Source organism: Aulonocara stuartgranti, assembly GCF_965226115.1.
Source record: "Aulonocara stuartgranti genome assembly, chromosome: 9".
Lineage (NCBI taxonomy): Eukaryota > Metazoa > Chordata > Actinopteri > Cichliformes > Cichlidae > Aulonocara > Aulonocara stuartgranti.
In genome coordinates this window covers 15236108-15263784 of record NC_138960.1, presented here as the reverse complement: position 1 = coordinate 15263784, position 27677 = coordinate 15236108, and the positions used below count along the sequence as shown (strand labels likewise).

Genomic DNA, 27677 nt, shown 5'->3' with positions numbered 1-27677 from the left:
TCCATCAGTCATGATTATGCCACACAAGTGAACTGGAAGGAAAATCAACACTCACAGCATCCTGGAAGTACAACAATCAATTACACACTAATCCCATAAATCGCTCCAGTCTTCTGATCAGAAACAAGGCTTCAAGGTTCGCTTTTAAACATGGCAGCATTGTGCTGGATGCCACATCAATGAGCCATAATGTTAAACAGCTGTCAAAGAAACTAAAATGGAAGAAGTCAGAGTTACAATTGCAATCAGCCAAGCTGGTCCCCACCCCCAAACCGTCCTTCAAAGCAAAATCATCAGGATTATGGTAAAGATATTTTGGACTTTTTAAAAAAGTATTTATTCATGCAGTGACTATCATCCATCCTTCCATCCATTTTCTGGTGCATATCCAGGATGTTGCAGCAGCAGCCTTGAGCAGATATGCCCAGGTCAGTGCGGCCATCTCATCCAGCTCTTCTGGTGGGACACAGAGAACACTAGGAGGAAGTCAGGTCCCTAAACCACCTCAACTGGCTCATTTCAATGTGGAGGTGAATGGCTCTACTTTAAAGGGGGCATGAGACGCAACACATATAAAGGCTAATTTACAGCTTTGAGCCCTGCTCTCAAAAACTGACATAGATCTAACTCTGTCTGCGAAGCTGGATTTAAGAAATAAGTGCTTAAAATTGAAGTTTTAAAAACATGTTTAGTGCCATCTTCTATCGGTACAGAACGTGACGTCATGTGGTTGGTTGGAGCTAATAGACTTACTTTAGTTAGCTAACTAATGACAGAATTGATAACTCAGAGGAAAACAACGACACTAAAACTAAAAATCTGTTTAAGAAGGTCACTTTTGGGCTGTCCCTGGCTGCAACAATGAGTTTTATGTTAACACGCAAGCATATACTGTCCACTTTCACTCTCTGTGTCTTTAGCAGTAAGTCGCTGTTCGTTTGGCTAGATGCACTCAAACAGGAAAATGTAGCTGTTAGTCATAATGTTTGGGTTTGTAAAGCACTTAATAAATGAGGACTGTGAATAGCTGTATATTAGCCTTTATTTGTGTAGCATTTCATGTCCCCTTCAATTATTTTGGTCACTACCCAGCGCTCGTGACCATAGGTGTAGGTGGGGATATAGTTTGACTGATAAATTGACAGATCACTGTTGAAGTTTGGTGCAAATATTCAGAGCACTGCAAATAGTGCAGCAATCTGTTTGTCTCCAGGTCCCTTCTTCCCCCAGATACTTAAACACCTCCACTTGGGCAGAAACTCATTCTCAACTCAATGTGGGCACCCCACGCCTTTCCAAGTCAGAACCACGGCCTCAGACTCGGAAGTGCTAATTCTTATCTCAGCAGCTTCACACTTGGCTGCAAACCTTGATGAAGCCAACAGAACAGCAACAAGAGTTAGATCCTAAGACCAACAAACCCTCGACTTTAGACATTCTGTCCATCAATATTATGAATAGAATTAATGAAAAAGGGCAACCCTGCATAAAATCAGTTTTTGTTTACCAAAATATCCTGAAGTAACAGGAGAATATTTTCCTTATCAAGAAAACCACTGTAAAGGCACTGTAGAAGGAATCAGAAAAAAATAGCTCAGAAGTCAACACATGTAGACATGTTAAATTTGTGTTTTGCGGTGCATAACACAGAAATAATTTTTGGTTGAATATAAAAAGAGTAAAGCGATTTTATTCCTTGTACCTCATCCCATATTTTGATCGGTTCCTGGACAGGATCATTCTGACCAACAATGCAGCAATAATGTTTAAAATTTACAGGGATATTAAAAGTAAAAGCCTTCATACACCAAAGAAAATTAGGCTCCCAAAATGGAAATATGCATGACTGAGTCAGCTTTCGGGAGTAGCTCCTAAAGACCGAGTCAATATGGTTTGCAGTCATGAAATATTTACATCCAATATCCACATACAAGCTGTGAACTGATGGAGTGGCCTAATAACACCTCATTCCCCGATCCCCCTGTGCAAAGCAGCCAAAGGTCAACATCTGCTCTCACCAGTTTGGAAAACACTGGGATGCACAGGATGACTGGGAGGAGGGAATGCTGTCATTAACTGGAAACCAGAATCAGAATTGTAATTGCTTCATTTGAGCGCTGTGGCAAATGGATCGATGTCAGTGGTGGGGATAGTGTTGCAGGGATACATGAACAATATGCAGATGGATACTTAATGTATAGCGTGCTTATCAACAATCCTGCAGGATCATACTATCTAAATCTTAATAAACTGACATTAGATCTACGGAAATAAAACATTTGCTATAAATTTCATCAATATTTGTTTACTGAAATGAGAAAATCACATCACATTATCCTAAAAATGGTGAGTGAAACCTACATTCTTTTAATCCAAAACACTGGTCACACATTTTCAAGTAACATTAAGTCACATTTTTTTGCTCATTTTTCTCCATTTTTCTCTTTCCAGTAATGAAATGTAAAACTTGCTTTATTCTTAACAAAAAAAAAAAAAATCTCTTCCCTTTCTGGTTAAGAATGTCTAATATATATCACCAGTTGAATAGAAAATTACATCTCCCTCTTCAAATCAACTCCATATTGGTAAAGAATGTCTTTGAAACTAATTTCATTGCAATGAACAAAAATGCTACTTTAAAGAAGAACTGTAAAAAAAAATAATGAAATGTACAAATATTTGTATACAAGGTTAGCGGTACTATGAAACTCAGTCTACATATTTTTAACAGTATGCACGTCTAAAGAGATATTATGAGTAACAGCACTGTTTCAGCCTCAGCTCATTATCAGATGTCACTCATATGGCCAGTCTGTGAGGCCTTGTAACAAATGAAAGCGATGTCTAAGATACACTCATAAGATCGAGGTTTATTTTTACAGGCAAATCTTTTCCTTTGTTTCCCCCATCTGCCTGGGTTGGCAGTTGTATTCAGTATGTCTGATCCACCATGTAACATTTATTCCAGTACAATTTTAGATATTGGATTTGATTTGCATCCTCATGTGCGCAGCATGTATGGATCAGTCTGCGTGGCATCTCGCATTTCACACATCTCATCTTTGTGGAGGAGAGAGACGGTCCCCGCGGTGAGACGCAGCAGCTTCTGCCAGGGGTCCACACACCCGTATCATAAATACACAAACACACCCGAGCACAAACACACAATCGCTCAGTCACGCTGAGATACGTGGAGCAGACTGACAGTGTTTAGCTAAGGAAGAAAAAAGGCCATTCAGATTATTTGCTTGTTGATTGAAAGGTTGTTGCATATCAGTTCTGTGGTGCTGACAGCTAAACACCAGCAGACTAACAGTAGAAACGGGTTATGATCAAAGCCTAAAAATCTCAGCTTGTGCCATATCAAGTCTGATCTCTTCTGATTCGTCACCTGCAGGACCAACGCAGAACTCCTCTCTGAGCATTATTCATCGCACCAACACCAGACGATCCACTGGAAAATGGGAACCAAGAGAATGGTAACTAACTGTCAAGAAAGAAATTTGTGCAACCCTTTTTTCTCTCTCCTCAAGCTGAAAAACAAACCAACACATCAATCTTGCATGTGCTGCTGACGGATTTTGGACACCTTTTCAGGGAGATTTTGTTTGTCATTTGAATTTGTGCCATTGTTGTTTTACAGCCGGACCTTATCAACAATTTACAGCGCCTCTGCGGGTCTCTTTTCTCTTCTCTTTTCAAACTATGACAAACTTCATGTGACAGTTGTGTTTGCAGTGCAACACTGATCCAATATAGAAAAGTGTGAGGCTTCCAAACCTAATTTGCTGTATATGTTACCCTGGTGGCTCACTTGTTTCTTGTGCTAACTGACGATTTTGATTTATTTTCTGGCTACACAGCCACGACTCACATTTCACACCACAAATTTCAAATTTTCCTTAAACTGTGAAAACAAGATGGGCTTTACGTCTACCAACAACTGCTCACACTGCCAAACCAATTCACCGGACAATTATATCCACGCTCTTTGGTTCTGTCCACCAGTTCAGAAGTTTTGGCGCGAGATATCAATCAATCAATCAATCTTTATTTATAAAGCACTTTTCATACAGAAAAAATGTAGCACAAAGTGCTTTACATAGTTAAAAGCAGCCCACCCCACCCTCCAACTCACTCCCCACACTCTCAATACACATATATCCCCCCACCCCCACCCACACACACATACACACACGCGCACACTTAAAGAGTAAAAATTGGGCTGGGCTCGCATGAGCCAAGTGAGGAAACATTATAACAGAGAGCCGTCTGCACCGGGAGCCGGTCACAGACCGCAGCCTCCGGGCTGGGCACACAGCAGGAGGGAGGCCAAGGAGCCCCCCAACCAGGCTGAGAGGACCCCAGAGACCCAGCAGCCACGGTCAATAACAGCCCCGGTGCAGAGAGCGCCCTCCGAGGAAACACTGGAGATATGACGCAATACGATATATACAGGGTAAAATGATAAAATAAATAAGAACAGGATACAATATAAATATCAATATAAATAGAGTAAGAAGATTAAAAAATGAATAAGAATAAAATCAAAAAATATTAGGTAAATCCTAAATTAATAATAGAATAACAGGATAGAATAAATAAGCATAAAAAATAAATAAACGCTAAGTAAAAGCTAAATTAAAAAGGTGGGTCTTGAGCCTGTTCTTAAAAACATGTACGTTCTCTGCGGCCCTGAGCTCCTCCGGCAGGCTGTTCCACAGACGAGGACCATACCACTGAAAAGCTGCCTCTCCGTGAGTATGTGTCCTGACTTTAGGGACAATCAAAAGGCCAGTACCAGAGGACCTCAGGGTCCGTGAGGGTTCGTATGGTAAAAGCAGATCTGAGAGATAAGAAGGCCCAAGACCATTAAGACATTTAAAAACCAATAAAAGAACTTTAAAATCGATCCTGAAACACACGGGGAGCCAGTGCAGCGATTCTAAAACCGGTGTAATGTGGGCCCGCCCTCTGGTCTTCGTCAGCACACGAGCTGCCGAGTTTTGCAAGAGTTGTAAAGTTGAAATATTCTTCTTAGGAAGACCAGAGAGCAGGGCATTACAGTAATCAATGCGACTGGTAATAAAAGCATGCATCAGCATCTCCGTGTTGGCCCGAGAGAGAATAGGGCGGACTCTGGCTATATTTTTTAGATGATAAAATCCAATTTTGGTTAGATGTTTAACATGTGGGATAAAACCAAGCTCAGAGTCAAAAATAACACCCAGGTTTTTCACTTGTAGCGAAGGACATAGTGAAAATGCCTCTAATTTAGACAAGAGTTTCTCTCTCTGAGCCTCAGGACCGACAATTAAAACTTCAGTCTTGTCCTGGTTAAGCTGTAAAAAGTTTTCTGCCATCCAAGATCTTATATCCAAGATACAGTTAAAAAGGGCATCCATTGGTCTGGTGTCATCAGGAGACACGGAGATGTACAGCTGCGTGTCATCAGCGTAACTGTGGAAGTTCACTCCATGCCTCCTGATGACACTGCCGAGAGGCAACATATACAAATTAAAAAGTACAGGGCCTAGAACCGACCCTTGAGGCACACCACATGTCATTCTATGGATCTTAGAGGAGCATGTATCCATACTCACCATAAAAGATCTGTCAGAGAGATAGGAAGTGAACCAGTTATGTACAGCACCAGAGAGGCCCACCATGTGTTTCAGTCTGTTTAAAAGAATAGCGTGGTCTACTGTATCAAAGGCTGCGCTTAGATCCAGTAGCACCAGGACTGAGAGCTTTTGGGAGTCCCAGTTACATCTAAGATCATTTAAAACCTTTAGGAGAGCCGTCTCTGTGCTGTGGTTCACCCTAAATCCAGACTGGAATATCTCCAGGATCTGTCTATCATTGAGAAAATCAGTAATCTGAGTAAAAACAAGTTTTTCTAAGACTTTACTTAAAAATGGTAAGCTGGATACAGGTCTGTAGTTATTAAAATCATTACAATCCAAATTGCTCTTCTTCAGAAGGGGCCTCACCACCGCCGTTTTAAAGGCAGCAGGGAAGACACCCAACTGAAGAGAGCAATTCATCATGTATAAAAGCTCAGCCTCAAAAAATCCATAAAGTGTTTTAAAGAGTGAAGAAGGGATTGGATCTAAAGGACATGTGGTGGGTCTCACTGTGGAGAAAACCTTCTGAAGATTCTCAGCATTAACCAGGGCAAAGCTGTCCAGTGTCTCCTCAGGTACAATCGAGCCCTCAGATGTGTTTACAATCATATCGCGATTAGATAAAATATCAGATCTGATGGCGCTGATCTTTCCCCTGAAGTGGTCTGCAAACTGCTCACAGAGCAAGTCTGTGGGGGTTCTTTTGGAGCTTTTAAAATCAGGGTTAAATAAATGATCTATGGTGGAAAAGAGGACCTTGGGATTATTTTTGTTATTACTGATTATTTTGGCGAAGTATGAATTTCTTGAGTTCCTTAATGTATTATTGTACATTTTAAGTTGCTCGGAAAATATTTGATGGTTGATATTATTTTTATTTTTCCTCCATCTCCTTTCTGCTGCCCTGCAATTTCTTTTGAGTTTTTTGACTTCTTCGTTTCTCCAGGGTGATGCATGTTTTACGTTAATCTTTTTGGTGGTGAGTGGAGCAACGGAGTCAAGGCTTTTCTTCAGTTTGCTGTTAAAATAACTAAAAATCAAATCGCAGGGTGCAGGTAAAATCACAGGGGGGCATTTGACTAAAACCCTGGTAAAATTTGCAGCCACTTCAGAGGTTAGATAGCGCCTCCTCACAGTTCGCACTGAGGTCTTCCGCTGAATAAAACCGGTGATGTTAAAAAACACACAGTAGTGGTCAGAGACAGCCAAGTCAACAACAGAGGACACGCTGGTGGACAGCCCATGGGTGATGACCAGGTCCAGAGTGTGTCCTCTGTTGTGAGTCGGCTGCGTGACGTGCTGGGTAAAATCCAAACAGTGAAGAATGTTTAAGAATTCTTTTGTTGCAGGGTCAGAAGGATTATCTATGTGCAGGTTAAAATCACCGGTTAAAATTATCATATTATATTTTGAATGTATGTTTGTTAAAAATTCTGAGAATTCCTTGATAAAAGCAGCGCTGTCTTTAGGTGGTCTATAAATTGTGACAGATAAAACTGGAGGGCTGCTGAAAACAATAGCATGGAATTCAAAAGTGGTAAAATGATCAAATAAAATTTGTTTGGTGGTGAGTGTGTTGTTGGCTAAAGATGCAGTCCCACCACCTCTCTTACCACTTCTAATAGAAAAAGAGAAATTAAAATTTGGTGGGGAGGCCTCAGTGAGAACAACTGGTGCATCCGAACCCAGCCATGTTTCAGTTAAAAATAAACAGTCAAGTTTATTATCTAAAATTAAATCATTAATACTAAAAGACTTGTTCGACAGAGAGCGTACATTTAAAAGTGCCATGCTGATTGAGACTGGTGGATTTTTGACAATAGAGTTAGATGGATGTTGATATTTTTGAAGAGGCCGGAGGTTATTAATGTTTTTGGAGTTACTGGATTTATGATAATTCTGTTGCTCTCTGTTTGTGATTATGACGGGTATTGTGTTGACTGTGGGAGAGAAAGGTCCTAGTCCAGAGTTTTGTGTATTACTGTTAAAAGTGGAACAAATATAGGAGCTGGGACCAGGGGAACATCAGTCAGTGGCAGACAGTGGCGATGTGCGGGAGTGCTGTACGCCAAATGCCAAATTGGCGGACAGCAAACGGCGTCCCCAGGCGTTGAGGTGGAGCCCGTCTGCCCCAAAAAGATGCCTCCTCTCCCAGAAGGTATCAAAGTTGTTAATAAAACCCACGCCGTGGGAGATACAGGCAGAGGAAAGCCAGGTGTTAAGGCTGAGCAGCCGGCTGAAACGGCCTATCCCTCTGCCACAGGTGGGGGTGGGCCCAGAGATAAAAGCACTCACCTGCAACTGACCAAGGAGGCTGAAGAGTTCGAGGAAGTCCAACTTCAGCAGCTCAGATTGCTGTTTGGGGATGTCATTGGTGCCGATGTGGATGATGAGCCGGTTAACCTGTGGGTGGGATGCCAGAATGTTGGGAATTCTGTCCACTATGTCAACAACAGTGGCTCCCGGGAACGACAGCGTGAGCGCCCCCCTCATCCGCACGTTCCTGACGATGGAATCCCCGAGGACCAGCGTGGAGAGAGGAGGTGCCACCGAGGGCTGTTGGCCATCTGAGACGCCCGCGCCGCGACACCGGGGGTGTTCAGATGGAGATGCGCCAGCCGGACTGCGTGAGTGACTCCCAGGTAGCCGCGCCGTGGGTCCTCTTCTCCGAGGAGCCGGGGTAAAGCACAGCTCTCCGCGGTGGGTTTGCACCACAGCGTCGGGTTGCCCGCCGCGGCTCCGGGGGTGTAGTGGTGGAGATGGCGCAGACCTCAGCGACACAGCGGGATGGCGAGGGCTAGCGGTCAGAGGAGGAAAGTCCACAGGATCCAGGACATTGAATTTATTCTCCAATACTACCGCACCGGAGGGGTAAGGGTGCGAGAGACGGATCCTCCTGCCCCCTCTGCAGCCACCACGCGTCTCAACCATGGTCCATGGTGCTGGTTGGAGTGGAGTGGAGCTGACCAGAGCCTTGGGTCTGGCCCCTAGCTGAAACCAGGAGTTCTCGTCCTTGGCAGAAGCACCAGCGACGCAAGTTGAGAGCCTGTGTTGACTGTTGGCGGGATCTTGGGACACAGCAGCTGGATGGTGCACTGTGTCGGCTAGCTCAGCGCTAGTAGCGGTGGTTTGAGCTTTGCCAAGGAGGATCGTGTCAAGTTCGCATTCAGCCCCCTGGATTTGGTATAGCGTGGATATCCTTTGTTCCAGCTCGATCACTTTTTGGCTCAGGTTGATGCAGCTTTCACAGCTGGATGTTGAGGTAAGTGGTGCCATTCCGGAATCTCGTACCGGCGACAGCGTCAAAAACAAAAACAGACACTGCCACTTTAGCTTACGTTAGCTAAAAAGTCAGTTGTGACGCAGCAAGAAAAGAGTTTTCAGATCAATATCCAGCAAATGCAAAACCAAGCTTTCGTCAGCCTTGATAACTTTTAGCCGAGCAAAATATCACAGATCCGCACGGAGGTTACGGTGGAAGTCTACCTCCTCTTCATGTGAAGACTTATCGAAGTGTCTGAAATGTAACATTCCAACTTCCCCCTTAGTGTGTTTCTTGGGCAGCTTAGATAATGTCACTTCAGAAAAGAATATCGCCCATATGGTTTTCACTGCCCTATGCATAGCCAAGAAAACAGTCCTCATGAACTGGAAAAATAAAAATAACCTTAATTCTAACCAATATAGAAATTATCTATTAGATTACATTAGTCTTGATACAGCTTCTGCCACCACATCAGATCAATTGCTCTGGGCTCCTTTGATCAGCTCCATCACCTAGTGGGGGTGGGGGGTCATAGTTTGGTCCCGCCTTCACTGTTGTGATTGGTGTGGGGGTAGGGACAGGCTTAGGGTGTCGGGGGGTTCCCCGGAGGCATCTTCCTTGGGGGGCTCAACCCGGGGTAGCGGTCACGTCCGGTTAGGGGCTCTGTTGGCTCTCAGGTGACTGTTTCCTCGCGGCTGCGTGCAGCGGGGCTAGGGGAGGGTCTGTGCTGACGGACGTGGGTTACTGACCTGGTAGCCTGGCTGCCCCTGGGTGGGTCCGGGATGGGCGTGAGGTTCTGGGGGCGCTCCGTCTCTGGGCTGGGGCCCGGGCCGGGCCTTGGGTCCTGGTTGGTGTGTTGCCGGGGTTGTGGGCGGGTGGGTGCATGGGGGCCCAGCCCTGGAGCAGGGTGCCGCCGGTGCATCGAGCCACCTGGGGGGCTCTTCAACTGGTGGGGAAGATTGTCACATCTTGCAGGAGCTTTCCTCTCCTCAGGGGCTCTCTCTGCAGGAGGGGGAGATACAGGAGAGGTGGAAGAAGATCTCAGCCTGGGTGTTTATTGTCTTATGTAGTCTGGAAGAAGAGTGGATGGTGGGGTGGGTGCAGTTTTCTCTGTGGTGGGGTTGGGTGGACTGTCCCGGGCTCTGTGGGGCCGGGAGGTGCTGTTGCGCTGGGCCCCGGTCTGGATGGGCCTGGGGCGGGTCGCGGAGTATGGGGGTGCCTACTGGGGTAGGCGGGGGAGCTGGCCCCAGGGAGGGGTCACTTGGTGGTTGGTGGTTGGTGGTTCTTTGTGTCCGGGGATGGGCGTCCAGGTACACACCGGCTGACTCCTTGGCGGCCGCTTATCGGGGCCTAGGGCCTGGGGCTCGCTCGGGCCACTTCGGAGGTGGGGTGCCCCCGGCCTCTCGGCCTGGGGCTCGGTCACTCAGGCACGGCTGGCTGCCGGCGGAGCTCACGGGCGTGTCACTGCAACTCCCCCTGGCTTCTGCTCCGCGGCTGCTGAGTGACCCCTCATCTGGGACTCTCCTCAGCTCTTTCTGGGACAGTGGCGCGGCTGCCCCTCTGTTGGTCTTCCTTGGTCTCTTGTGTTCTGGGGGCCTCTGGATGTCTGGAGTTTTGATCTCCTCCATACCTGCTTCATACCCTGGAGGACGGGGCTGTGGCCCCCCCACACCCTCTAGCAGATCATTACATGAAGGAACCTTATAAAAAAAAACAAAAAAAAACAAGCGCGTCCATGCTCACAGGTGTACACACGGGTGATCACACCCACAAACTACACCCTTTTTGGCTCCTACCTCAAAGCACACTGTGTTCTGTTGCTCTTATGTGCTGCACAATAATGTTTAATATTTAGTATTTACTGTCATATTCCCATATATCATTGTGATGTTGTTTATTCTATTACTCTTGTTCTCTTCTGCTTGTTTTCTTTTTTCTTTCTCAGCAGGTGACCCAGGTGATCGATATATGCATTTTTTTTTCTTCTTTTTTTTTTTCTGCTCATTCTGTTGGTTTTTGTCTTTTGCCCTTCTCCCCTGTCCCTCTTCTCAGCTGTTTCTCTTTCCTTCTTTCTTTCTCCCCTTCTTTCCCCCAGTCAAGTCTGTCCCGTATTCAATAAGTGAAAATAAAATGAACAATAAAAGGTGAATCAAATGGACCATTACGGCAAGGCTGGGATGGTCAATTTGGTAAAGTAAATCCGTTGGGCATCTTTCTTTGCCTTTAGACAAAAATTCTGATGGCAAAAGAGCCAAACGGGACAGGCAAAAAAATAAAAAAATAAAAAAAATAAAATAAAATAAACTGTGAAAACACTGGATGTTTTTCTGTTTTCATTAATATGTACCTTGAAACTTTTTGTTGTGTATTTTTCAAAGCTTCAACACTCAGTGAACAAGAGCTTGATTTGACAGGTTCTGCACAGAGGCTTCTAACAGTAACAAGGAGCTGAATCAAGAATCAGACAGCCAGGACCGGCAGCCACTGCACATGTCCATCACAGAGAAAATGGCAGCTGGCCCAAAAAGCCGCCGTCAAAACGCCAGCCAGTCCCCAAACATGCAACTGTCACGAGGAAAGAACTACAGCTGACAATTAGGAAGCTATCGTCATTCCCAAATCATTCTTATATGAGATTAGCCAGTGGTCCAGAAACAGAGGATGGATTTTAACCAATCATGTTCAATCATTATCGCTCACTGATGCTTCACAGAAACTTTAACCACCTGTCAATCCCGGAGATTTGGTCATCAACCACGACACCCTAGGGGCATCTGGCACATCCTCAGTGCTTCCTCCATGTGACTTTCAGGGAAACTGCAATGTCCCTGCACAGCAGGCAAACCAGCAGGGAGATGTATGATGTCATTTAATACCAGCCTGATCTCTGCACATCTGCATTAACTCACAGAAGATGTGAGAATTTGAACGAACAGCTTTATGTTGCTCAGCATGTTTTCTGTCTGGATTGATGATGCCCGATGCAGTGTTGTGTCAAAATACTGGATTTTATGGCGACAGTCAACATAAATCTCTACAGTGGAGTGCATCTGCAGCTACTGGTGACGGGTGCCACAGCACACAAGTTGTGGTAGGAGCAGCAAACTTCACAATATTCAAGCCAATCAAAGAAATGTTGATTTAGAGTTTTTAGTTTTCAGTTGTTGCTCATCTGCAAGCTGCTTTGGAATATACCTCCACCCCAGATCCTTCTGCTCACACTGTGCCAGACTTAATTAGTATCATATCTGTTGACAGCAATACCTTCCCTTTTCAGTATGTGAGTTTTGCCTATGCTCTCTGAGCCATAATATAAAATGCAATAAATCAAAATAGCTTTATGTATACAGAACTTCAACAGTAGCTCTGACGACAAAAGCCAGATCACTTTTGTTTGCGAGCTGAGACCTTGGAATAATCAGCAGAGCCCCCTTCACCAATCTAATTAAACACCCAGGCACAAAGGATTTATAAGTTATTTATTTATGGGATAAGCTCATTGAAAGCTTTAAAATTAATTTGTGACAGTTTAAAATCTTAGTGTACGTTTGTCACGGCAGGAGTTATGTGGTGATGTTTCTTGGTGCCAGTTGAAATCTAAACATCTGAATTAGCTGATGTCAGGCAAGTGAGCTTTGACTGATGATGTGGTGAAAATCATTCCAGGTTGAATGAAGACTGATTGGATGACATTTAAATTTTTTTTATAAACATACAATTTTAAATTACTGGAGAGGAAAACAACAATTTTCTTTTGACTGTAGTAGTCCGGCATGAATACAAGACACACACTACAGTGAATCTTCAGATTCTAATTGATACTCTTTGACCACTACAAAATCTCTGCTCTAATAAAGGCTTTCGGTTGCTTCTGACCTTGTTGCATTGTAAGATCTTAAAATAAATAGAGCATGCAATGTTATGAAAATGTATGAGCTGAGCTGAGAACTTCTTGCATTGTTTTATTCAGAGAAAGTTTGTGAAGCCTGAAGAGGGAACCCTCTCACACAGGACACGAAAGAAAACGAACCTTCAAAGTAAAACTGCAAACAATCAAAAAGACATACTAAGAATGGAGACAAGGAAACACTCAAGGAACAAGGCACAAATCCTATGGAAGATACATTTAGGGAAACACTAAGGGCATTAAATCCACAGGAAATAACAATCTCAAACTGTGGTTTCATGCACAAGCTGAAGGGAAATAACTCTAGAAAACGTAAGATAAACGGTAAAAATTCTAATTCAGTGAGTAGCTTCTGTACAACTGTAACAACCAAATAAATAACCTTGGGCTCTGTGAATAAGACACTTGAGAGTTTTTTTTTTCAAATACATCTTTTTAAATTAGTGAGTAAAAATGAACCTTTTAACAAAGAATCAGTGCCATCAATATTGAACTCGTCCCCTGCAGCTCTACTAAAGTGAAGAACAATTTATAGTAGTTAGTAATAGAAAGCCTCACCAGTGAGTTCACCATGATCGGTCGTTTGGAGTGGAGGTCGTTTGGAGTGGAGGGCCCACTCCTGAAGAAATTCTATGACTCTGTTGTGGCTTCTATTCTACTGTATATAGTATTTTATTTTATTCTATTATGTACAGTTGTGTACTGTATTTATTCTTATTGTATTCTAATTTTTGCCTCATAACTTTTGCACTGTCCACTTCCTGCTGTGACAAAACAAATTTCCCACGTGTGGGACTAATAAAGGTTATCTTATCTTATCTTATCTTATGATCGGCAACTTTTTCCAAATAGTTTAATATTGAGTTAAGGTAAGGTTAAGGGTTAGGGTTAGGGTTACCCTAACCCTAACCCTTACTAAGGTTCTTTCAGTCAGGTTGATGTTTGAACTTTGATGGGGCCACTGCAGCACCTTGAGTCTTTTTTTTTCAGCTCCAAAACAAGCCCAAATCATCACCCGTTGACCACTGTGCTTGACAGCTGGTATTAGGTGTTTGTGCTTATATGTTGATACGAACTGTGGCCAGAACCTCCAACTTGGTCTCATCGTTACAAAGATCATCATTGAAGTCATGTGGTTTATTCAAGTACAGCTTTGCAAACCTAAGTTGTGTTGCTATGTTCTTTTCAAGAGAAGAGCATTTCTCCTAGGAAGCCTTCCAACCAAGCCATCTTTATTTTTTCGTATTATTGTACTGTCATGGACTTTAAGAAGCCAAGTGAGGTTTGTAGAGTTGTGGGGTTTTTGCAGGTTCCCTGAGTATTGCAGAGTCTGACCTTGGGATAAATTTGCCAAGAAGGTTGCCGACTGTCTTGATTATTTTTCACTTAAGAATAATCTTGATGAGCAGCAACAATCATTGTTGTCTGTCCTGTTTTGTTGTTGTTGTTTTGCATTTTGTTGACACATACCTGAATACTCCAGACCTACAAACTGCAAAAACGTCTGATTTTAAAGAGGTGCGCACTCTCGCTGATGATCAGGTGCATTTGATTAGCAGCACCTGGCTGCTACTTTTCAGTCCTATGGAAGCTGTAGGGGTGTATTAAGTTTTACACCCTTTGCTTCCACTTTTGGATTATTTTGCATGAAACAACACTGTTAAATGTCACGTGTTACTATTCATCTGAGATTAAATTATTATAAATCCTATTTAATTATATGCACACAAAAGGTGTACTGTCTTTTTACATCACTCTATATAAATATCAAGTAAAACACACACTTATGTATGTATATATATATATATATATATATATATATATATATATATATATATAAAATATGCTTATTTCACACTTTCTTATTTTGCAGAAAGTCTCTGCCTACCATTTCATATCTAGACTACAGTATTTTGAGACAAGTTAGACAGACTCCACAGGTCAGGGTTAGGAAAAAATGTCAGCAACAGTGTGAGAAAGATATAGAAAATAACCCGCTCTGCCCTATATTTAATGGCTCCTCTCTTTGACACGTTCTGTTTCTGAAACTCTTGACAGCTTGCACCAGCATCATCTTCATTTTGCCTTTTTTCTATTGCCTTTATTCTTTATCCATCTATATATCTATTATCTATCTATCTAGGTCTTACTTCTGTTCCATCGCTGTCTTTGTGTCTTCCACACTGCTCTAATTGTTTTCCCACCTCACTCTCCGGGGATGTGTAGGCATGGCCTTGTTATCCCGGCTGATCGATGTGATTTATAGGTTTAGGGAGCGAGACATGCAAACTTTCTCATCTCCCGGGGATAAACCGGGGAAATCAATCACATGCTTTCACTTTGTGTGGGCCAATTCAGACCCGAAAACTACTTTCTCCAAAGACTATCAGGGAAGCTTTTCAAATCAAGCTCTTTTCTTATCCCAAATACTCAATTTAATAATCGTACTCTGAGCTGTTTTTTTTTTTCCTTTTTTATCCACATCTGCTAAAAATATACCTTTATTCGCTTATGACTGAAGCACATTTCTTTCCAAATGTACCATTTTGTGATTGTCTCTACAGTTCCGCTGATTAATATCCTCATGCAACTGTACTTTGTGCTAATTTGCTATGATGCAGTTGGCCTTCCTAACATTATCGCTTTGGCCCTCATGAGGACAGCAGAATGTAAAATACTGTAGCTGTGGAGAAATAAATCCACCAAGGTTGGATGATAACTGCTGTCATTTTTTAACAAACATTTTTTTTTCTTTAAGGAGCTCGGCTTCATTAGAGAAAAAAAAAGGAGCATCGCAACTGAGTCAGGCACACATCGACTGTAGATTTGCAGCTTGTTTTTTTATCGATCTTACACATGACTCAGGCTGATAAAGGCTTCAGGATACAACAGCACTATCACATACTGTATTGGATTAAAGATGGTGGGATTTTTTTTCTTAAGTCTCTCTTGTCCTCGATAATGCATCACACTGAGTACCTGTCAGAAAGGTATGTCAGATAAGCCACTGGATCAATACCAAACAGTTAAGCATTCAGAATCAGCCTTTAGGCTCAGCAGAAGAGTTGTAATGTTTGATGCACGTACTAAAAAAAAGAAAACATCCCCATCAAACTCAGCAAACACTTTAAAGAATATTAGAAAATAGGAGGCAGAAGGATGAATATATGTCAGTCTGATTTCAATCTGCCGTATATTTTATTTTTGTCAATGCTTCTGCAGTAAAACACAGTAAATGTCTCAGTATGGCTTTGCTGAGAAGGAGGAGAGGTGCAGACACCAGCACATAACAGAGCGGGCATCAGAGACCAACAGCCATGATTAAGTCGGGCATAGCATAAAATTTGCCTCCAAATTTGCTTGCAGGCTGTGTGTGCTTAAATACTTGACATTTGCCAATTGGAAGTGTAGAATAACTTTGGCTTTGTGGCCTGCTTAAATTTTTTATCCAGGCTGATTATGCCTCAAATGAGGAGAAAATCTATAATATTCTTTTCACATTTGACTTTTGTGACCATTTGTAAATTTGAAAAATACCAAATATTGACATTCAAGCTTGTCAGAATATAGCCTATGGCTCATGTGTCTATATATAAGCCAGGTTTTAATAATAATAATAATAATGATAATAATTTTGGGAACTAAGCAGAGCCGAGACTTTAGTCCTTCCATAAGCAACAAGTACTTGTTTCAGTAATGCTGCTTTATTTGAGATTTTCCAGGTTTAAAAGAGTGAAATCTAACAACCACACAGCATGAAACAGGAGACACAGTTAAGTGGAATTTATGGTCCAGTGAAGCCAGTGGGCTCGCCGTCCACTCCACTCCAGGGCCTGTCCACCTGCCTGGAGTGAGGTCTGTAGTCAGATGGAGCCAGTGTAGAAGTACGACCGGTCTTTGGGTCACTTTGCTCGAGGTGTAGTTGGTCGCGGAGAATATCGAAATTATAACACACAAAGAGAGCGAAACCGAGAGATAAAAACAATGAAAAGTGTCACTGCAGCTGCTTTCTGTACTCGTCGTGCTTTGCTTTGCTTTATGATCTTTTAAGATATTCAAAGGTGGTGGAGACCAAAATAGAGCAAAACCTAAAGTTTCTATGGGTTTCTGTGTGAACAGAAAATTAGATATTATAAGTTTATAAGATTCTGCTGCCCTGAAGTGAACAAAAATAAATTCTTCTTCAATAAATCAAACACTTTTTGTCATGGGGTATATCTGCTTTTTCAAAATGCTTTCACAATTAACTTTGGTTTTCAAGCCGTCTCCAGCTTGTCGTTTCTCTCTTTTGAGGCATCATTGATTCTCCAACATGCACTTTCACTTTGTTTGTTACATCTGCACGTTGGTGGTAATGGCTTGTTATAATAGCTTTTGATGCCATGCAATTGATCAGTCGAACTAGGATTTATGTCCTATTCAGATCAAGTGGGATGGATGGTAGAGACGGAAAGGATTTCCATGTTGTTTGTCTAAACATTATATACTATGTGTTGTGCACAGACAATACATCAGTTTGGATATACCAACAACAACAAATCTGATGTGAGGCACTCGCAGTGTTTGGTTTCAGGTATTTGCATTGCATTACATGCCACATTGGACACTTTGAAGGAAAAATTTGCTTTTTAACTTAAGGAAACAACATTTACAAGTCAAAACCTGCTGAAACTACCATGACTTCAATGTGCGGTATAATCTTCAGATAATGGTTCCAGGAAGTTATCCATAAAACATGTGGAAAGCAATGCATATAACACGTGAGCTGCAGCAGAACCCTGCAGTGTGTATGTAATTCATCTGCTCCTGCTAGAATTATGTGTCAGAACACCAGTAAGCTTAAATATTGTGAAAATTCCTAGACAATGTGAATAATGTTGATTATCTCTAGAGAATACCAAAGTCAACTTCCTTGTATTAATCTTGTTGTGGGAGAAAAAGTCAGGTTTAAAGGCCTGAAAGTGAAATTTTGATGACCAGACTACTGAGGGAAGCATCTGTGAAACAGGCGAGACTCATGGTGACAGTAGCCCAATGAGAGAAAAACTGATGACAGGGTGTTACAGGACCTAGAGGATTTTCTGCTACCATCTGGTTGACCAACATGACATGGAACACTGCAAATGTTTTGTCAGATGGTGCTGACATCTCATAGATACAACTCATAAGGTGTTCTCTGGCATCTGTCCCTCGACACAACAACCAAAGAAATGTCAAGAAACTGGTCCATTTAAAGGCTGGAGGGGTGGCATTGAAGTAATTTGCATGTTTTGGGTTTTACACTTTTCTTGCTGTTTTCACTTCCCTTTTACTGTCACAGTAAGGGTTAGGCATTAGGCACCAAAAAATTGCTGTAAGTTTTGAAAAGCATTTTGTTTTGTTTTGTTTTGTTTTTTTGTTCTCAAACATCCACCCATAGTGATTAAATGTGATGCTAAGAGCTCATTTTTTGTAAACATTGATTTGTGATGAGTTGGGCGTGAGAAATTTATCCCGGTATTACCAAAAACAACATTTAACACTTTAGGGAGGAGGGTGGGCTGGACTGCCAGTTACCACAGGCAATCAATAGGTATTGTTCATTGTCATGTTGGATACTCGTACTACAAGTTTCAAAGAATAAGGTCTCAGATGTATTTTGCCAATACATCTGCAGGAATATATAGTAGATTTGGCAGTGTGGTTCTATTCTGTGGTCTAGCATGGAGCACATGATGCAGGGAGTATGTTGACACCAATAATCCAATTAAACAATGTTAATTCTGTTAATCTGGATGCAATGGTTTCAGTAGGAGAAACATTTTATCACTTGTCCAAGTGACCTCTTCAGTCATCTAGCTTATGGTTACAATCAAAACCAGCACCATTGCATCACCCGTGCTTCTTAAATTGAAACCCATTGCAATACAACCAGCATAACATTGCATGAGGCAGGAAGAGTATCAAAGACCAGATGATGTATCAGAAACCAACAACACTGATGCTGATTAAGTCAGGTGGAGTATGAAAAGAAGAAGGTGAAGGTCAGGTGGGTTGCAAAGTGGCTTGTAGGCAAAGGAAGCTTAACTTGGCCAACCTTCTACATATACGAGCTGAATAAATTTCTGAGACTAGTTTTAGAGTTTGTTTTTTTACACTTGTGTCTATATAATCTCAAAGAGAAAATCCTTAATATGGTCATTCCCAAGCTCCCAAGGAGAAGTGGAGAGGAAGGTCAGCTTAAATAGAAAGGAGCTAAAAGGTCTGGCTTCAGGCAGTTAATCAGCCGATGAACTTCACCAAGGCTTAGTAGACAATAAATACGATAATAAATTATTGTTTTAAGCTGGGACTCGTGCAAAGCCACCCTAGTAGAGACAAAAATATAGACCTAAAAATAAGCAGGTCTCCTTTTTTGTTATACGTAGCTAGTATGGTAATACTGTTTTTGCTGTTGCAGAGAGAAAGAATAATCAAACAGCAAAAATCTAAAGTATAGGATCACGTGTACACATGATGCTTTAAGAACACCTTTAACAATACCTTCGTTTGTTAGTGGGAATGAAAGCTAGGAAGTGTATTTGCTGGAAAGCTAAGTGCAACACAAAGATTTAAAAAGTCCCTATAGATGACAAAAAGGGCAACAATTGCTGCAGCTGCTGCTGTTATTGCTGTGGCATTGGTATCTGAATCTAAAAGGAGGTGTGTTTTCAAGCGATGTATAATATGATGCAGAACGGGCCAATGCCATTCAAAGTACAGCAGCAGAATTGTCAGCGGGGTTAAGGAATTGAAGCTGCACTTATCTCCGGTGACTTGACATAAATTGATGTAAGACTTTAAATCCGGGACTTCTTCAGACTTTGATTCGGAGGCATATGACGAGCTCGGCTTTCATTTGACTCATCGGAAACGCTTCTGAGCCCGCGGGGACATGAGCGGTTTGATTTTTATCTGTTTTCCAATGACTCAATACCTTCAATTAAGCCCAATTAGACTTGTTTAAGGACAGTTAATTATTAATCAGCCAAGGGAGAAGCAAATATTTACTTATTCATCATACATATTTCTTGTTTTGTTCATGATTATTTTATGAACCAATTTTCTTATAATGTGGAGTCATGTGTGCTGCATTCTAATGTAACAGGCTGAAGTCTGCTGGGGATGTTCGAGTCGCAATCCTTTAACCAAGCTTCAGACGGTCTGTTGATAAAACCCAGTAAAGAGAAAAGACCACAAAGTTAATAGACTATCACTCCCCCTAAAAAGAACTGATTGTGCTGCTCAGGGGGGTCACATACACAGTGAGAGGGGTTGCAGCCAATGCGAGAACAAAAGAATAAAGTGGGGAAAAGTGAGTGGAGCGAAAGAGTGTATTTTGAGTCCTGCGGGTTAATTCAGTGCCTTTCAGCTACAATTGCCGTGTCTAAACATTCATGAGCCGTACAGGGATGGATGAAGGGAGAGAGGGAGGGAGAAATGAGGGGAATAGATGGAGCAACAGCACAGCGCTCAGACACAAGAGGGAGAGCTGTGTGTGAGCTCATCCACAGCGCTCTGAGCAGGTAGAGCGAGCACAGGACACAGAGAGAGAGCGTGCAGGAGGAGGAAAGTGAAAGAAGGAGAGAGAAAGGGAGTCTGTCTCCTCACCTGAAGATATCTTTGCCTCACACTTCATTCACCCCGAGTGCTGGAAGGAGCAGCGAGGTAGAAGCTGAGTTCATCAGGAGTTGCCAGCGCTTGCTCTCTGGTCTTTTTCTTTTCTTTTTTTTAAATCCCCTCTTGCCTGGTTTTCCCTGCGCAGGGGGTCAGCTGGACTTTTCTCTGCAAGAAAAAACCCACAGTGGAAAGACTGAGATAGAGAAACCAACACGTCGGGAGGGAAAGTGAGAAAATTGCAGTAAATCCCAGTGTCTGCGAAGGAAAAGAAGTTCAGAGAAGCTCCAAAAGGTAAGGATTTTAATTTATTCCTCTCTTTTCCAAATCGTCTAATAAAAACATAATTATCAGAACAACCTGTAACAAGGTAAGTCAAATCCTTGCATTTTAAGAGCTTGTGCAGAGTGTGTCTTTGTGCAGTGGGTGTGTATTACAGCCATCATTTACGGACTTCGAGGAGAAGCAGCAATGTGCACTTGCGGCGGCAGGAAGTTGACTCAGGAGGATGGGTTAATAATACAAGAAAAAGCAGAGGGACAGCTCGAAGTACAGTGACAGAAACAGGGGAAAAATACATGAGTGTGAAGGAGAGTTGAACTGAACGACTGAGAAAGAGAGAGGGGAATAGGAGGAGGAGGGATAGAGTGGAGTGGCGGGGGCTCGCTGGCAGCCAATTCAGTAACCAAGGCAGCTGACATGAGGGAGAGCCAACAGGGGGACAGTGGGATTTCTATTTTTCACCCTTGCTGAGATACGCCGGGGCTCTGCCAAGTCCCCTGCCTCATCCCCCATGGATAAAGATTCCATTGTGTGCTGCTGTGACTGAATTCATTAAGCATCTACATGTACTCTCCTCTGGCCGCACTACTCTCGTACGCTCCTTCCTCTCTCCAGCTTATACTCACTCTACACGACCGCTCCTCCTCTCTCGCTTTCATTGTAGTCTCAATTGGCCCAGCTCAACTTGTGTTGCATCAACAGTTGTATTTTTTCCCCCAATGCTCTGCAGTGGATGATACTGTGAACACAATTTTGCCAAGAATGACCCCAAAGTTTATTTAAGCCTGGCTTCAGGATGCCACATGGGGTCGCTCAATGTAGGTGGGGGGGTGTGGAGTGGGGGGCATGGGAGATTTATTAGATGGCAGCTTGGGAACTTTGCTGGCATTAATAACAAGAGGGGCTGTGAAATCCTGCTAAAACATGAAAGAATGCAACATTACAGTGGCTACCAATTATATCAGTAACACCTTTATACTACAGTGGATCACATAAGTGTGTTTTTGTGTTCCTTGGTCTTATTTAGCTCATGTCCACAAAACTGCTTTTGTTTGCTGTCATCAGTTTTTAGCTTATGTCTCAGGGCAAAAGCACCAAAACGCCACGTGATGAAAATAGCAGATTTACAAGAGCTTATAAATAGATGTAAATGAAAGCTAATGCTGTTCTGTTTTTTTTCTGGGTGTTTGCATTTGCTAACAAACAAATCAGTGTGTTGCTTGCAGCTCGTTTGTGCTGCCCCCAAGTGGACAAAAAGCTTGTTGCTGTAGGTTTCGGTTGGTGTTTTACGTTTTTTGTTTCGTTTTGCTCATTTGTGTGGTCAACTCACACACACACAGAAAAAAACAAAACATTATTTGATAACTGACCTAAAGATTGCTATTGGTTGTCAAGTAATTGGTCCGAAAGAAAAAGATGAGTTTGCCTGCCAGCAAGCTCACGCTAAGGCTAACAAGAAGAAATTCATTAAATTTAGAGAAAAGGCAAAACAATGCACTGAATTAAAATTTATCTAATAAAAAATAGTCAATAACTGAGCTCAGAGCTGTTTTATCATCCCAGAATTGTTTATGGCAGCACATACATTGTGGGCTCTTTTTCTGCCAAGCATGCCATTTATTTTCTTCTACGCACTTAGGCTAGTCCCCCGGAGTTTATGTTAATTTCTCAAACTTTTATTCGACCCCATCTCTGACTTTAGGGAATCTTTAATTAGTTTCTAGAAGCAGTGACACTAGTGATTCTTGACAACATTAATTAAAAATTGTTTTTCTTAAAAAAAAGTCACAATTTATTCAAAAGGTCACGCTGAAAATGAAGGTACTGCTTCATTAAAAAGGAGAACGATTGAAGTAAGAGAAAACACAATTCAGATGTTGTTCACTTTTTGTGCATTAGCCTTTCCCTACCTTTCTCTCCACACTGAAGACCATGTCATCACCCTTTAGGTAAAAGGCTAGTATAGCCTTTATGGGCTCCTTATTGTTTCCAAGATGTGAGGCGCTTCGCTTGTGGTGAAATCAATAGCCCAGTAAATTCTTAATTGAATGACTGCAGGGCTTGGAGCCTGATGGTGCTTTATGGGCTACCAGAAGGCGCCTTTGAGAACAGACAAAATAACAAGGACCCTGCTGGCATTGTTGTGGTCTGGGAAGCAATGTCATGTCAATCAGCCAGGCCTGGCAGGCAACAGCGGCTGTGGGACGGCGTTAGTGCTTGTACACCTGCCATGTTATGCTTGAGTTGAAGCGGGTGTCACTTTACCTCTAATTAGCTTTTCTTCCTTTGAAATACTTTTTATGGCTCATTTGATCATCACGCAGTACATTTCAGTGCTATTTGACACCGGGGAGCCGTGTCACAGGTACCGCTGCTGTGATCGAAGACAGAAAACCGCCTTTGGGTTTAAAATTTGGAACACGACCAGATATGTTTCGTGCACAGGAAACACCCGTGTGGTATTGTGTGGTGGTGCGGATCCTTTTGTCATCTGTCTGAGCTACGGATGGATTGTCTTGACCTCGGGGCGCTCGCTGCCACTTCAGCAGAAACAAAAGACTACGATGCACACTTTTGGCCAATTTGTTAAATGTCACACTCTTTTAACACTGCAGTTTTTCACCCATCAGTTTGTTAACTAGTTGGGATGAGACAGTTATATGCAATTTTTAATCAAGTCCAAATCTTCAAATATTTTCTTTATTCGGAATAAAAAAGCTGTTTGCTAATTGTTTTTTTATTATCCTCAACAACATCATCATCATCATCATATTGTAACAAAATAATTCCTCAAATCTGGGATAAATATAGTATTGTATAGTTGATGCATTAAGTAATAGCATGAAAACTGGTATTCTCTGAGCCATTCTTGCTCAATGGCGAAGAGCTCTTTTGGCAGAAGAGCTGCTCTGGTAGTCATAGAGTGCTGAAAAGCTTATTTCATGCGGGTCCTGCGTGAGCCAGTTTCTGCAGCTAGTATCCAGCATTAGTTCTCAGCTCTCTCACTCTCAGCTGCAATCGGCCAGCTAGAACAGGTATGAAAACGGGCAGAGCTCCATTTGCTTCTGGTGTTTATTGCTCATTGCTAGTCGTGCTGAATATCAGGTCATGAACAAAGGCTGCAAACTTCAGAGAAACTCTAGGCAGCAGAGTCTGTCACGACACCTCTCCTTCACATATTTAACACACTCCAGCGATGTGCACTAAGTTGCTGGGTGTTATCTTTGAATATTGCCCGTTTTTGTGGGCTGTTTACTGATCTGAACCCAAAAAAGGGAAAATACTAAAACTATTCATTTAAATGTGTTTTATGTTTTGAACCAAATATCCAGAAACCATAAAATGATGAAAACCGATTTGGTAAATGGTGTTAAAACAAGGCTCTTTACTTCATTCTTTAACGGCAGAAACAATAGAGCTCACACCGGTACATTCAGATTTGATGCTTTAGGATATATTTGCTAACTTTGTGTTCATTGCACTTACCAGTACATAGCCTTATCCATACCAGCCAAGTGCAATAATATGCAAAAACTGGAAATATCCATAGAAAACAGGCTGATGAAAACCAGTTTCATTCAACAACCTCACACCGGCTGCGATTAAAAGAGAACATTTTATAACAAACTGTAGCAAAGAGCAGGACTACTTATGCTTTGGAATTTGCATTTTCTTTACAAAAACAGTCACAATTTACAGTTTAGACCCTGAACTCTAAAGTAGGCAAAGTTTCTCGATATTTTGTGTCCTCGTTAGCTCGATTGGCACCATGTAAGCAAAGAAATTATGTATTTCTTAAGCCACACTGGTGTGCCTTGACGCACCATTGGGAAGCCACTGCATGAGGGGGCACAGCTCAATTGGAGGTCAATCCATAGCAGGTGTAGCATCTTTTATGTAAGGGATATCATGACAGGAATGCAATAGGAGCTTGGTAGCACCCGCAGCATCCATACGACAAACAGCTACATGAATATATGTGTAAAATGTTAATGCTGTATATATAAAGTATACACATATAGCGTGACTACTCAATGGCACACAGGAAAGCCTGACTTATGTGGCAAACATTTATAATAAAACAACCACGATCAATACTGTAATTTACACCACACACACTTTTTTTAAAGCATACCACTCAACAGCACCGTTATCTGGAAAATCAACAATGATCCAATAACAAGCATACCGCAAAGTAAACAAACACGAGACAACAGCAGCTATGCACTGGCTGTTATGAAAGCCCGATTTAATAAATAGCCATCCATGAAATAGTCTCGAGCTCTACTGATTTGTCTCCCGAATATGATTTCTCATTTGTCCGGTCTCATATGTGCTCATTATCCTTTTCCCTTTATTTATAGGGTGAAAATGGCCACCTTCAAAGGTTGAGGCCTTGGTGGTGGATCTATTTACACCAGAGACTCAAGTTTAAGTCTTCAGATTTCACAGATGTTCACACTCCATTTGCATTGGGTTTTTTTTGTTTGTTTGTTTTTCAAAATATATTACAAAATAAAAATATGTCACTTGGTTAACTTTAGGCATTAAAAACTACAGGGTTAGGTTTAATATAGAAAAACTACCGTATTTTCCGCACTATAAGGAGCACTTAAAAGCCTTTAGTTTTCACAAAAATCCACAGTGCACCTTATGAATGAATTCTGGTTGTGCTTATTGACCTCGAACCAATTTCAGGTGGTACACGGCACTCAAAAATCTGTCAAAAACGTTTCAGTACGACTTTGGTAAGCTATGAAGCCGCACTGCTTGATGGATTGTCAGAACATTACGGCTACCGTAGTCAGGAGCCTCGCGGAGTAATCTGGGTCCAAAACTCCGTCTGCTTCAGGTCCCAAAGTCAAACAAACACTGCGGCATCACTGAGAGGTAAAAACTGCCTAAATTCTTTCATCTTTAACAAAATGATCAGTGTTGCTGCTTTACCAGGTGTAACAATTAAGTTTAACATTCAGGCATCCGTGAAAACAGGATTTATTAAATTTGACGGAGTTAGAAGTTAGCAGGAAGTTAGCTCGCTAGTTTCCACCTAAACATGATATAGCATGTTCTGACTGAGAGATTTCTGAAATAATTAAAACGTACAGCTTTGCTATCACTTCCAACATAAATGAAGACAGAAAACTAAACAGCAGTGACGTTTGTAGGGTTACGGAAGTTGGGCTAGCTGGTATATAATGATGTGCTACCTGATCGCTAGCTAACACAGCTTTGTTAGCATAATATAACCAGTGAAGCTGGAGGATGAATGCTAATGCTTGTTTCGCTTAATGCGCCTTATAGTCAAGTGCGCCTTATTGTCTGAACAATACAGTAGTTGGTTGAAAGTCACTAGGGTTGGTTTTGGCACAAAAAATTAGTCGGTTTGGCAATAAAAATGACATGGTTATGTTTAGGCACTGAAACTACCTGGTCAGATTTTGCAATGAAAACTACTTTTGTACAAGAAATTCCTCTGTTTATGCATTACAAGGACGTAGTAGATTTTGCAATTGGAAAAACTTTGCTATTTCTTTACGAAGGTCTTCTTTAAAACCTAACAAAGGTACTTTGGCTGTAATAATGTGGACTAAAAATGGCCCTTTTTTCGCTTCATTGAAAAATCCCAAATCGGCGTTCGGATAGATATTTACAGTTGCACCTAACTAAACCAAAATACAATTTGCACTGTTAAACATCCATCCATCCATTCTTTTCCACTTATCTTTATCAGGGTTGAACCCAGGCTGGAGCCTATCCCAGCGATCACAGGGTGAGAGGCGGGGTACACCTGGTCTGTCGCAAGGCTAACACAGAGAGAGAAACAACTATTTACACTCACATTCACACCATTGGCAATCTAGAATTACCAATATCACTTGACAAACTACATGAAAGTGGTTTTATTCATTGGCTTCTCTGAAATAAGATGTGGATATGTGGTTCTCTTTGATCACTCCACACTCTATGATCACTTCACATCCCCAGAGACTTTGGACAAGTTAAACTTGGTGCTCTTATTCAAGTTAACATTTCCAAGTTCAGTAACTGTCAGCTGACAGGTTGACAGTTGACAAGGTTGTGCTGACGTTGGAAATGTAACTTTGTTGTTGGCTACATGTACTGCTACAGTTTCACAAAGACGTTTTTGTTAGAGTTTCTGCTACAACCAGTTCTGCCCGGGGAGATGCTGTTACTGTTTTAGCCATGATTGCTGGAAGCAGTTGTGCATCTACACCTGCTTATGATTTCAAACAAATAAGCAAAAAAACTTTAGGACCTCTGTTCCTGCACCACATTAGCAGTCAGAACCTGCACATTGCCAGAAGCATCTGTTTAGCGGTTAAAGAAGAGGCACATAGTGAACAAATGGACTCAGGCAGCTAGAAAGTACAACTACAATTTAAACTGTCAGTGCCAACACAGCTAATATAGCTCTGCATCCTTAAAGAACACCTACAGCAAGTAATAAGTCCATTCCCATGGTATTCAGAGTTTTTAAATACAGAAAATATTCTCACTTTCCACCTCAGTGTATATACACTGCTATATTATCCATCACTTTGTGCCACATGTGTGCACACAGCTGATAGTTTGGTTGTTCATTGGAACAAATTCTTCAATACCTGATCATGCACCAAAAGATGCAGGTTTTCATTTCACTGAGCTGGTCCTGCAGCTCCCTCCAAACTCAGATGGTGAATTATTCCATGCCCTCCTGAGTTAAAGAAAGCAATCATGTTTTTTTTTTCTTTCTTTTTTTTCTGGGACTGACTCTCAGGCAGTGGATCTATTTAAAATGAGAGTTGCTTACAGTAATAGACAGAAACACCTCATCTTGAAAAATTAATTTGAATTGATTCCCCGTGGTCTTTCCCCCCACTGGTCTGACAGGGTTTTGAGAAGGAAATTTTCAATATTCAAGGCCACATGTAAAAATCAATGTCTAAATGAAGCTGAT

The 27677-nt window shown here is 41.9% G+C and overlaps 1 protein-coding gene across 6 annotated transcripts in view; it reads left to right on the top strand.

Annotated features, from left to right (window-relative positions):
- Positions 1–20295: 20295 nt before the first annotated feature.
- LOC309714817 (cadherin-20-like) overlaps positions 20296–27677 on the top strand; it is a 98472-nt gene continuing 91090 nt past the window's right edge. For 3 of the 6 annotated variants that reach the window (XM_082547520.1, XM_082547515.1, XM_082547519.1), the window contains exon 1: positions 20296–20728. The gene's annotated coding sequence lies outside the window, so the exon portion shown is untranslated. Of the gene's footprint in view, positions 20729–25482; positions 25607–26465; positions 26490–27677 lie in introns of those variants that run through there. The other 3 variants (XM_082547518.1, XM_082547517.1, XM_082547521.1) reach the window with 3 other exon arrangements.